This window comes from Cajanus cajan, chromosome 9 (assembly GCF_000230855.2).
Source record: "Cajanus cajan strain Asha chromosome 9, NIPB_CcT2T_4, whole genome shotgun sequence".
NCBI lineage: Eukaryota > Viridiplantae > Streptophyta > Magnoliopsida > Fabales > Fabaceae > Cajanus > Cajanus cajan.
In genome coordinates, this window is record NC_138525.1 from 26,474,637 (window position 1) to 26,488,613 (window position 13,977).

Genomic DNA, 13,977 nt, shown 5'->3' on the forward strand with positions numbered 1-13,977 from the left:
CATATACATGTCTTGCTTGTGTTTAGCTATCTGGTGTGTATTCCTATGTAACAGCCCAATTTTCACAGATTGTACGAGGATCCAAAGCCCAATAAGGGTGATTTAGTAGCCCAGAACAGGTCATTCCTAAATTGGAACGGGCCGTTCCAAACTACTAAAATGAGGGTGATATAGTAGACCAGAACGGGCTGTTCCCAGATTAGAACGGGCCGTTCCAAAATACTAAAAGTGCCTACAAATATTAGTTGGGAACGAAGCGTTCCCAAATTGGAACAGGGCGTTCCAAATTACCAAAAAGGCTTGTAACCTTAATTAGGAACGGGTCGTTCCAATTATGGCCGTTATGGGTTAGGTGCAACCCCAGAACGGGCCGTTCTGGTTTGAGAACGGGCCGTTCTGGTTTAGAACGGGCCGTTTTGGATGTGAAATTTTACACATGCCATCAGAGTCTAGAACGGGCCATTCCGGATTTGAAACAGGTCGTTCCGACCACTCTTGATGCCTATAAATAGAGCACTCTGGCACTCCCAAAAATCACACTTTTTAGTTCTGACTTCTTTCAATTCTGACTTCTTTCTTCTACATTCTCTTTTTTTCCTTCTACACTCTCTAAAGACCGAGGGGCACACAAAGGAGGAGACCAAGGAGATCTCTGTTTTAGTTTCAGCTACTACTTATCGAGGTATGGGGGGAAAAGGGGATTATTTGTATGCAGAGTTACATGAGGGAATTAGGTAGAGGAAGAGTCCCATAAGATTATGAGTAATTTTATAATTATTTCTGTTTGAGGACTTGATGATCCCATTAGATTTTACATGTATTGAGGATTAGAAATATATGTTTAATTTGTAAGAATGATGATTTGGGGGAGAACGAAATTATAGAAAAGTGTCTGTAAGTTAGGTTTTGGAAACATTGGATTATTTATGTTTGAGGAATTGATGATCCCATTAGATTCTGTATGTGTTGAGGATTAGAAATATATATTTAATTTGTAAGAATGATGATCTGGAAGAGAGAACGAAATTGTAGAAAAGTGCCTGTGAGTTAGGTTTTGGAAAAATTGGGGGTTTTATTATTTGAGTTAAGATTCTACTAAATTGATGATTCTATTTGGTGTCAAATTAACTTATAAATATTATTATTACATTATTTGGTAAAATTGATGATCTAAACATGGAATGTGGTGTGCTGCCTTCGTACAAATATATACATTATATCTACTGTTTTAATATTGAATTGATAACATGATGTGAGTATGTTGACATGAAATGAGATGTTGATGTGATATGATTGTGGTTCCTCACACTAATGACCAGGGATGAGACGGCCTCTAGGTAAGTGATGCTACAGGGAGGGCGTGCCCTTGGCATGGTGTGGGATGAGTGAGGCAATTAACACGTATCACTTATGTCAGATGTGGCGTGGCCTTGACATAGGGTTAATTGTAAGATTTGTGTGAATTGTGATGTGATTGTGGTTCCTCACACTAATGACTAGGGATGAGACGACCCCTAGGTAAGTGGTGCTACAGGGAGGGCATGCCCCTGGCATGGTGTGGGATGAGTGAGACAATTAACCTGTATCACTTATGTCAGTTGTGGCATGACCTTGGCATAATGTTAATTGTAAAATTTGTGTGAATTATGGATGTGAAAATGATAATGTTAATTGCAAGATTTGTGATGAATTGGTGTGATTGTGAGTTATGACGTGAAGATGATGCATGATTGATAGAGTTATGATATATAGAAATGCTTGTGAATATTTCATTAAGTAATGAATTATGATAAGATTATGTTGCGATTTTCCTTGTGTGCTTTACATATAGATGTTTTCTTTTCTCACTATATAATTTGTGGATGTTTTAGGTGAGGAAGATCCGGTTTTGAGTGGCATCTAGAATGCCAACAATTGAATTATGGGTATCCTCTAATATTGTGACATTGGGGCAGAAGATTTCTAGGATATGAACTTTTTATGTATTTGGAGTTGTACCTTCCGAAAATAATTTGTAAACTCTCAAGTTTAACTTTCCAAGTTTTATTTTCAATTATTTTGGTTATTAAAAAATAATTATGAAGGTTTCATGTGAACCCTTTTACCAACGTTTAAAAAATTTATTTTCTTAGTTTATTTACATTATTACAATATATGTGTTGGGGTAGTAAGGGTGTCACATCCTACACCGTGAGCCAGAGTGAGATGTTTCTCACTCTCTTTTCTTTTATGTTGTTTTCATGTGATTGTTATACATGTGATTATCAGCATGAGGCTGAGGATGTTGGTGATAAAGCTTAGACTTCTATGTTGGACTTTGCTTTGATATGACATGTGACATCAGGACATAGATAAGATTAGATTAGGATGTTGTTCTTATTAAATTATTTTGGAAAACTCAGTTTTATTTTTTTGTAATTTAACTGACATGTTATTTGGATTAAGTTTATGAATGTGAACTCTTTACCCTTATGTTGTTAGAGATTTGGTTTTTAATAATGAAGAATTTTATATTTTTATAATTACTGTATATATATGTTGGGGTAGAGAGTGTCACATATATAATACATAAAATCATCATTTACAACGATTATTCTTCATTTCAAAATTATACACATCAAAATATTATCGTTCATTCTATCTTTTAGATCCTCTAAAATAAATCCAAAATCTTTTAAGGTTTTGATACAGAACTTTAGATATTCAAAAGAATTTAAAATTCTTGAAATTTAAATTACTTTCATTTTAATTTTTATCATTTATTAAATACTTTATTTGCATAAATCAATTCAATTTTTTCAAATTTTAAATTCTTATTTTAGATGGGACAATTTAATTTACACCATTAAAAAATTAATTATATATATATATGTATATTATAATTTAAAAATTAAACTTTATAAAAAAATATTATCTAATTTTTAAATATTTAATACTTTTTTAAAAAAATATTAGATAATATTTAATAATTTTTAAAAATTAATATTTGGTAATTAAAAATATTATTGATATTTTTTAATATAAGTATTGAAAGAAATGAGACGGGGACCAGGAGAAGAAAAAAAGGAAAGACAATGAGGAGGTGAGAGAAAAATGATAGAGAGATAAAAGATTTATAGTTGAGATAAGAAAGAAAAAATATGAAGAATTTTAAAAAAAAAATTTAAAATTTAAAATTTTACTATTTTAAAAGTTTTTACAAATGTTAAAATTTCACATTCTTTATCAAAACAATGTGTTTCATCCAAAAGTATTTGAAATTCTTTTAAAAAAATAAATTATTATTTTAAAATTTCTCATCAAAACACTTATAGAAAATAAATTTTAACACAAGTATTTGTAAATGATTATAACAATTTAGGTTATGTTTGATAAGATAAGTACTGAGTTAAATAAATTTTAGAGGGGTACTTAGTTAAATATTAAATCTTGTTAAATTAACATTAAAGTAAAAAAAAAAATTTAGTAAAAATAACTATTAAATTAAAAACAAAGTATAAAATGACAATCATTTTATTTAAAACTGTTTTTAATTTCCTTTATTTTGCAAGTAAAAATATTTCAGGTTATTCTGATTTATTTAAGTTGATTCCGAACTCTTATATTTTTTTACTGAAAAAAAAATATTTCACTAAAAATTATAAATAAATATTGTAATATTAAAAACATTTTATTAAAATAAGTAGGGTACAATTAAATGCGTTTGAAGATATTACAAGTTAGTAAAATAAGCTTCGTTTACTAAACACTTCTACCTTGAACAAATACACTTACTACTACTTACTAGATAATTACATATTACGGGGCTATTAGATACTGAACTTAATTTTATAAAAGAATATATATATATATATATATATATATATATATATATATATATAAAGATAAAGAAATTAATTAAAAGATTTTATGCAATTTGTAGCACCATATTTTTTTCTTAATTATGTAGATTTGTGATATATGTAATTAAGAATTATATTTAATGTTGTTAATTTGATTACTTTTAGCCTTTGTAGGCTGAAAGTTAGAATTGATATAACTTTAAGTTTAAAGTATATAAGATATAGTTTAAGTGTGTGAGAGTTAAGGAAGACAAAGTATATTAGGATTTAGGGTTTAGGGTTTAAAATCTTACATAGAGGTGTTTTAGTGCCAATGAAGTATGATCTTTGATCAGATTGCACCGAAAAACCTCTTTCAAATCATTAGTTGGTGTGGTAGAAACTCAGATTCAAGCTGAGGAGCTAAGAATCTTAAAGAGAAGTCATTGTACGAGAATTCAAGTACTCAAATTTTCTCCCTTACATCCTTGTTTTCTGAAGTAATTGAGATAAGAAAAGTTTGTTGTTTGATTCATTGAAGTTGTTGCATGTTGTATTTGTTATTAACTTGCCATTGGTGGTTTAATTTGTTGTTTTTGAGTTAATTGTTGAAGATGGTGAAAATATGGTTGAAACTATTTTGAAGTCAAATTGGTGAGCCAAATTTTTATGGTTGGGCAAAAATAAGGTAAAGGTCATTTTAAAGTCAAATTAGTTGGGCAAAATTATTTGGCTGGTCAATTTTTGGGACATTCAAGATATTTATGTTTTTACCTATGATATTATTGTTGCAAGTTGAATAATTATGGAGCAATATTATATTATGTTGTTTAAAATTGATGAATCATGTTGTAAAAGGTTGAAATGAAGTATGTTGAGTTGTTTAAGTTGAATTGAATAATATTTCAAGTGTTGATTTATTTCGTGGTGCTTAAGTTGTGAATGTAAATTGATAATAATTAAATCTAATTTGTAATATGTTGATATATGATGTTAATTTAAGTTGATTAAGAAGTAAGTTGTGACAGACTTCCTTAACACATACCAAAATCACAAAATTTCAAAATTTATTTCCTTATTCATATTTTTTCCGTACAAATCCAATGACAAAAATAAAAAGAAAATTATCTCTTTAGTGTAATTGCGTAAGTAGATCCAAAATGTATATATAATAAAAACTCTACCTCCTTAGTGTAGATCCAAAAAAGTCATGTAAAAAATCAATCGAAAATCATGAAACTTCTTATAAAACAATAATCTTGTACGACAGCTATTAGTCCCTACATTTTTCCTGCATAAGAGTTTAAAACATGAATAATTATTACAAAATTTAAACAAATTAAAATAGTCCAACCTGTCAAAATATTACTATTTGTCTAGGCTCTAATCAAAACATCGAGAGTGGAGCCTTAAAAACATTAATAACAATTCCAAAATATTTTGCTTTGAAATATGATTGTGAAATTATGAGATTGTTTTTGTGAGGATTATGGGAAGTTAACTAAACACCATGCAACCGTATGTGAGTGGGAATGAAAAATTGAAAAAAAAATATAGAAAAAAAAATTAGATGAACAAAGGCAAAGTATTCGCATATAGACGGGAAGATGAACTTTCATAGCCTCACCAAGTGGGAGGGATTCGAGGGAAGCATTTCGAATTTTTTATTTGAGTTATTTCAATCTCAAGCAATTAATAATATAATTATATATGATAAAATATAATCTATAAATGGACTACCTTATCGTACTTGAAAAGTCTTACTCTAAATGTAAATTTAACTTGTTTGATTAATTTTTTTTTAAATAGAGTTAAAAATAACTAATAAAAGTATAAGATAAATATTTATTTTATATAATTAAAATTTATAATAAATAAGTGTTTTAAAATATATAAATAGATTGGTGTAAAAAAATATTTAACTAAATTATAATTTTGATTTTTTATCCTATTTTTTAGATTTATTTTGGTGATCTATCTTTTATATTTGAATCAATTTGGTTATTTAAAATAATGATCATTTTAAAAAAAAATTAACATGATTTTAAATCAATTTTTAATTGATCCAACATGTAAAACTTTAAAATTAAATTTATCTATATAAGAATTATGAAATTCAATTAACATTTGAATCTAACGATTTATATGCATAATGAAAATTGTGTGGAAAATATTCCACATGTAACTAAAAAATATTATGAAATTATATCTTTTGAATTTTTGGATTATTTTTTCAACTTATTTTTATACAACTTTCATCATATTTACAATATTTTATAGTATGAGCTTGAGTTGCGAACTTGCATTCAATAATTTTCATATAAATAAATCTAGGTTGAATTGCACTTTTGGTCCTTTATTTTTATAAATCTATAATTGTGATTCATCTATTTTAAAATATAAGCATTTAATCTTTCTAATTTTAAAATATTAAATTTTGGTCCTTATTCCATGAAATTGACATATACTAATTGTTAAGTTTTAATGTTTACTCATACTTAAGTTATATGATATTTAGTAATATGACATCTAGAAATAAAATCTAAAAAAAATATAAATAATTAATAAAATAAAGGCTTAAATATGTTTTGATGCCTTAAATTTAAGATAAATTTATTTTTAATCCCTCAAATCTAAAATTAGTATTCTTAGCCCCTATAATTTAAAAAAAAAACTTATTTTAATCATTATACTCAAATTTTGTTTAAAAATCTTTTTAATATCATCGTATAAAATCTACCTATTAATATCCTTATTAGTGAAAACATTACATTAAACTCAACTAATACTGCATAATTGTCTCAAACCGTTACTTTCAGATATGTTATTAGTGACTTGAGGGACTAAAATAAGATTTTTGAAAATTAAGAAACTAAAAACAACAATTTTAAATTTGAGGAACTAAAATCAATAACTCATAAAAATATATATAGATGAAAATCATATATATGTTATTTTTAATTTTTATCCTTATGCATCATGTCATTAAATATCACATCATTTAAATGGTGATAAATCACTAGACAACATCAAAATTTAACGATGAATAAACATCAAATTGATAGGAAGACAAAATTTCAACATTTTAAAAAATAAGGATAAATATCTCTATTTTAAAATAGAGGTTCTAAAATTGTGAATAGATAAGAATAAAATGACCAAAAGCGCAATATAGCAATAAATTTAATGAGGCAAGTTTCAATTATTGAATTATTAAAAAAATTTAAAATCATGTCCCATAATTTTAAAAAAATATTATTTTAAAAGGACCAAATTGACTTAAACTTTGGAAATAAAAAACTAAATTAAATATTTTAAACCTAAATTACTAAAATAAAAATAAAAATAAGATAAAAGACTAAAAATAAAATTTAATATAAATATATATTTTTATTATATTAAATTCAATTAAATCATATTAAAATTAATAAATAAATTTTTTGAACAAATAAATTGTTTTTTAATACATTATAATAAAATTATTATTTTTTATTGTTAATAGATTTTAAAAATTATTGAAATTCAATTAAGAAATAAAGATGAAAATGATAAGTTGGAAGAGATAAATAATTTATATTATTATACATGATTATTTTTAAATACTAATATTTAAACTTAATTTATAAATAAATATGAAAATAGTAAAATAAAAATTTGTAGGGATTGATAAAAAATTAAAAATTGATCAAAAAATTAAATAAAAAAATATTTAAAATGGATCAAAACTAAATTTTCTTATTTTATAAAATTAAAAATAATGAATTCAAATTTTAGAGATGAAATTTTTACAAAAATTAAAATTAAAATTTGCTTGTTTTGCATAGATTAAGGTCCGTTTGGAAAAGTTTTTCTAAGAATATACTCAGAGGAAAAAATTTCATAAGTTCAGGTTTAAATTTAAATTAACTTATGTATAACTCAACATCAAAATTTTGAAAAAAAAATTAGTAAGACAAACATTCTACAATTAGCATAATTTTTCCTATAGATAAATTTATTTCTAAATGTACTTTGAGTTCAGATAAATTTACCCAAATAAACCATAAAAAATATTTAATTCTTTTAAATTTTATATATTTAATAAATTTTTTATATAAATTTAGAATTATGATAATCATTTAATATACAAGATGATATGCAATATAATTTTATATATAAGGTAAAAAAAAGTAAGTTAAATTTCAAAATTTTATAGCCACATACATACAAATACCACATTATTAAAAAAAATAAAAGTATGACAAATAATTTACTTCAAAGAGTAAATTTAATTGTGTGAGACCCTCTACTCCACATACATAATACACAATAATATAAAGTACATTCTTGAGTAAATAAAACTGTCTTAATCGAAACAAGGTTCCAAAACACATAGATAGATTGTAACACCCCAGTTTTCATACTTTTTATTGAGGGTGATTTAGTAATTTTCATAAAATTTATTTAGGGTATTTTAGTAGCCCAGAACGGGCCGTTCCAAGCTATTAAAAAGTTTGATATTTAGTAGTCCAGAACGGGTCGTTCCCAAACTGGAACGAGCCGTTCCAAACTACTAAAATGACCTATAACCCTAGTTGGAAACAGGCCGTTCTGGTTTAAGAACGGGTCGTTCCAAACATGACCGTTATGAGTTAAAACGCAACCCCAGAATAGGCTGTTCTGGTTTGAGAACGGGCCATTCCATATGTGAATTTTACCTATGACGAATGAGTCCAGAACGGGCCATTCCAGATTTGAAACGGGTCGTTCTGGCCGCTCCTAACATCTATAAATAGCAGACTCTAGAACTGCTTCTGGACACACTCTCTAAAGACCAATAGGAGAACCAAGAAAAAGAGATCAACCAGATTTTGCTCTAGCTTCGTCTTCTGCTTATCCAGGTAAGGGGGAGTGAGAAACCTTGCCAGAGGGTGTGAGAATAATTGTTGGGTAGTAGAATTAGCCTCCAATCCCTTGCCTGATGCATGTTTCTAGGAACAGGCAAAATATGAATGTTTTCGATTTTGCCTTTTGATTGTTCTGTTGTGATCCTTGTTGGATGTGATGTGTGAATATGTGATTAATTTTGAAAATAAACAAGTTTTGATATGAATTAGAGTGTTCTGTGGGTTCCTGTGTGAAACCCTATGAGGAACAATTATGAGTATGACTATGTAAAATATGAACAAATAACATGAGACATGATGTGAATGAGAATGTGCTAATGTGAACACTATGACTATGAGAATGTGAAATGTGATGAAATGAGATAAGCTATGTCTATGAGAATGTGAAACGTGATGAAATGAGATGAGCTATGACTATAAGAATGTGAAATGTGATGAAATGAGATAAGACATGAAATTCCATGACAAGTGAAATGTTGAGTCAATGAAATAATGAATGTGTGACATGCATCATGTGCATATATGACTTATTCCAAGTGTGTCGCTTAGGTCGCATACCAGTGATGTAACAAGCTATATGTTGTAACATCCCGAATTTTTTTCTACTAATACGAATAATTATTATTTATTTTTGTATTTATGAAGATTATTTCCTTATAATTAATTTGATTAATTAAATGGGTTTGATTGAATTTTTAAAGGTTTTTAATAATAATCATTTATGAAAATTATTTTGTATAATATTATTAATTATGATATTTTGTTATAATTATTATTTCAAGAAAATCATGTTTTAAATTGTATTGATATTTTATTTTAATTTGATATATATATATATGTTATTTATTTATTTATTAATTAGTAATTTTAGATTTTCATAGCCCTGGAACGGGCCGTTCCACTTTGGGAACGGGCCGTTCCAACTCGTGCAAGCATGGGTAAAGTTTCAACCCAGAACAGGCCGTTTCAATTTGGGAACGGCCGTTCCGGATGTGGTTTTAAAGAAAAAAATATTTGACTCAGAACGGGCCTTCTGGTTTAGGAACGGGCCGTTCTGGGAGAGACTTTTGTACATGTTCTATGTGCCCAGAACGGGGCGTTCCAGATTCAGAACGGGCCGTTCTGGCCAAATTTTGATGCCTATAAATGCGTTCCGGCACTCTAGAAAAACGCATTTTTTTGGCTTTTGACCCTTTTTCTTCTACGCTTTATGGAGACCAAGGAGAACCCGGAGGAGGAGATCCTGCTTCAGTTTCAACCCCTGTTTATCGAGGTAAGGCAGGAGTGAGAAACCTTACTCTGGGTGTGGGAATGTATGTTGGGTAGTGGGATTGACCCTCAATCCCCTGTTTGTTGTTGTTGTTATATGCTCACGTATGGGGGGTTTTCCTTAATTATATATGTTTCTTATATTATTTTTCCTATATTTAAATATAAATGTATAATTTGAGATCTCTATGGTTTCCTGTGGGAAATCCTAAGGGAATGCATTGGTAATTGTAAGAGGCAAATTTTAAATGTTTTCTGTTTTACCTTCTGAGTTTTCTGTTGTGTTTCTTGATATTTGTTGAGTGTAAATATATGTCTAATTTATTAAATAAACAAGTTTTGATATGAATTAGAGTGCTCTGTGGGTTCCTGTGAGAACCCTATGAGAAACAGACATATTTCTAATATTTTCTGTTTTAACTTCTGATTGTTCTATTGTATTCCTTGTTGTATGAAATCGCAAATAGATGAGTTCTGATATGAATAAAAGTGCTCTGTGAAAATTGTGAATATGATGTGATAATGCGAATGTGATGATGAAATGTAATGAGGAGATGTGATGATGAGATGTGTTGAGACATGATAATGTGATATGAGAATGAGACATGAAAATGTGATATGAGAAAAGCATGGAGTCTTGATTGACATGCATCATATGCATAAATGTTTTTAAGGGTACGATATGGAATACACCGCCAGAGAAGGCCCCCTAGTGTAAAAGCTTTGGGGATTAGTCCTTGGGGATAGCTCGATTTGGAAGTCCCAGTCTCGCCCATTGTGTGCATGGGATGTATCTTGCGCGGCTTAGCTATCCCGACGAGACTCTGGTAGTATATCCTTCTAGTGAGAGTGCGCAGAGGGTGTGACCTGACATGTACTCCTAGACTACTCTTCATGTATTACTAGCGGCAATATGCCATGTGATGTTTTATTGGCGCCACATGCATGATAATATGTAGTCCGTGTCCATACTTATGCATTTTTAATGTTATATGATAAAGTGATGGTTTATGTCTTGGATGAGTGTGATGTTATTATTAATTTATCTATGTTATATCTGTTTTGTTTGTGTTTGGCTATCTGGCGTATATTTCTACACTGTGAACCAGAATGAGATGTTTCTCACTCCCTTTTTTGTGTTGTTTTGCTTGACTATACAGGTGATCATCAGCGTGAGGGTGAGGATGTTGGTGATGAAGCTTAGGCTTCTATGTTGGGTTTTGCTCTGATAGGACATGTGACATCGGGACATAGATAGGATTAGTTTAAGATGTTCTTATTAAATTATTTTGGAAAATTCAATTTTATTTCTTTGTAATTTTACCGGCATGTTATTTGGATTAAGTTTATGAATGTGAACTCCTTACCCTTACATGGTTGGAAATTTGATTTTTAATGATGAAAAAATTTATTTTTTTATAATTACTGTATATGTATGTTGGGGTAGAGGGTGTCACATATGTGATGAAATGACCTATTCCAGGTGTGCTGCTTAGGCCGCATACCAGTTAGAGCTGTCAAAACGGGCAACCCGGCCCAGCCTGGCCCAGCCCACCACGGGTTGACCATTTGGTGGGCCAACCCAACCCGACTCATTTATCAGTGAGCTCAAAAAAATCAAGCCCAGCCCGGCCCACCACGAGTTGGTGGGTTAAACGGGTTGGCTCACCTTTAAAAAAAATTTCATTTTTTTTTCTTAATACACAACTAAAGCCCAAAAATTTAAACTTATTTTAAAAATCTGAGATTCTTAATTAAGACATCCATAAATGAATCATTCATCCCAAACATTAAATGATAATTTTAAATACAATAAAGTCAAATCTAAATAATCTCAAATAGATAAATATAATCCAAGATCATCTTAAACTTTAAATATAATCCAAAGTCATCTTAAATTTCAAATACAATCCAAAAATCATAAAAATTACAAATCACAATCCAACATTAAATCATTATTGTCTCATGTTGGGCTGCACTATAGCCCAATAATTATTGTATTTTTTATATAAAAAAAAATTAATCACGGGTTGGTGGGCCAACCCGGCTCATCACGGGTTCAACCCGGGTGAGCCGGGTTGTTAGTGAGTCGGGTTCAAATTTGACCCATATTAAAATTTTCAAATTTTTTTTAACCCAACCCGGCTCGAACCCGTGGTGGGCCGGGTTGGCTCACCGGGCCAAGCCCATTTTCACAGCTCTAATACCAGTGATGTAACAAGCTATGTAATGAAATGACTTATTCCAGGTGTGTCGCTTAGGCCGCATACCAGTGATGTAACAAACTATGTGATGAAATGACCTATTCCAGGTGTGCTACTTAGGCCGCATACTAGTGATGTAACAAGCTATGTGATGAAATGACTTATTCCAGGTGTGCCGCTTAGGCTGCATACTAGTGATGTAACAAGCTATTTGATGAAATAATTTATTCTAGGTGTACCGCTTAGGCTGCATACCAGTGATGTAACAAGCTATTTTAGGTGTACCTTGGGTCACTAGTGATGAAATGATACGAAATGTGAAACTTCCGTATAGCGCCACATGCATGCATTTATAGTTGAGTCCATGACATCATTGCATGATAAATAAGTGTGCATCCGATATTGATTGTGTATGTATATTTTTTACATGTGATTTGTGCTTGTGACTTATGTTTGTTGTGTGTGTTATCTAACATTTATTTCTACACCTAAACCTGAGTGAGATGTTTCTCACTTCCTTGTTGTTCTTTGTATGTGGTTAAATTATGTTGCAGGTGATCATTAGCATGAGGATGTTGGTGATGAGGCTTAGGCTTCAGTTGGGCATGCTCTGATAGGATATGTGACATCGGGGCATAGCTAGGCTTAGTTTAGGATGTTATTTCCATTAAACTATTTGAAAAATCAGTTTTATTGCTTTGTAATTTTGCTGACATGTTATTTGGATTAAGTTTATGAATGTGAACTCTTTACCCTTATGTGGTTGGAGATTTGGTTTTTAGTAATGAAGAATTTTATTTTATAATTATTGTATAAGTATGTTGGGGTAGAGGGTGTCACATTTAGTGGTATCAGATCTGGTCGATCCAATCAGTCGTGAGTTATGAGTCTACTATGCTTGTTTGGTAGATGAATGATGGAATGAATTGGTTAACGGAGATCGAAAATATTTTCAATGTCATGGAGTGTCCTCTCGCTCAGAAGGTGATGTGGGCCACCTTCATGTTGACTGCTAATGCCCACTTTTGGTGGGAAGGAGCACTTTAGAGGATGATTGATGGAAGGGTGCACTTGAATTAGGACAACTTCAAGAGGGTCTTCCTTGAGAAGTATTTTCCGGATGATGTGAGGAGTTAGAAGGAAGTGGAATTCCTTGAGCTGAAGTAAGGGAATGATACAGTGGCAGAGTATGCTGCCAAATTTGATGCTTTGGTTTGCTATTGTACTCACTACCATGGTGAGGGTGGTGAAAGAGCTAAGTGCATAAAGTTTGTAAATGGTTTGCATCTTAAGGTGAAGACTGCAATTAACTATCAGGAGATTTATCACTTTCCTACTCTGGTCAATAAGTGCAGCATTTATGATAGTGACAATCGTGCTCGTGCTGCTTTCTACAAAGGAGTTGGAGGTCCTATCCGTGCTACAAGTTCTAATGCTTCGAGTAGGAGTAATCCTTACTCCGCTCTTGCTAGATTCCTAGGGAGTAAAGCTGCTGCTAGTGGAAGCAAGTAATTTACTAGAGGATCTATTATTAGTGCTACTGGAAGTGTTGGAGGGTTTATGTCAACTCCTTCAGGCAAATGTTGGAAGTGTGGACGTGCTGGTCATAATCAGTTCTAGTGTCATAACAAGGAGGTTACCTGCTTCAACTGCAATGGTAAGGTTCACATTAGTACCCAATGTCCTGAATTGCCAAGACCACGTGTTACTGGATCGGGTTCGCAAGCTGAGTGTCCAAAAGCTGTAGGGAGAGTATTTGCTCTTAGTGGTGCTGAAGCTACTCGGTCAGAAAATTGG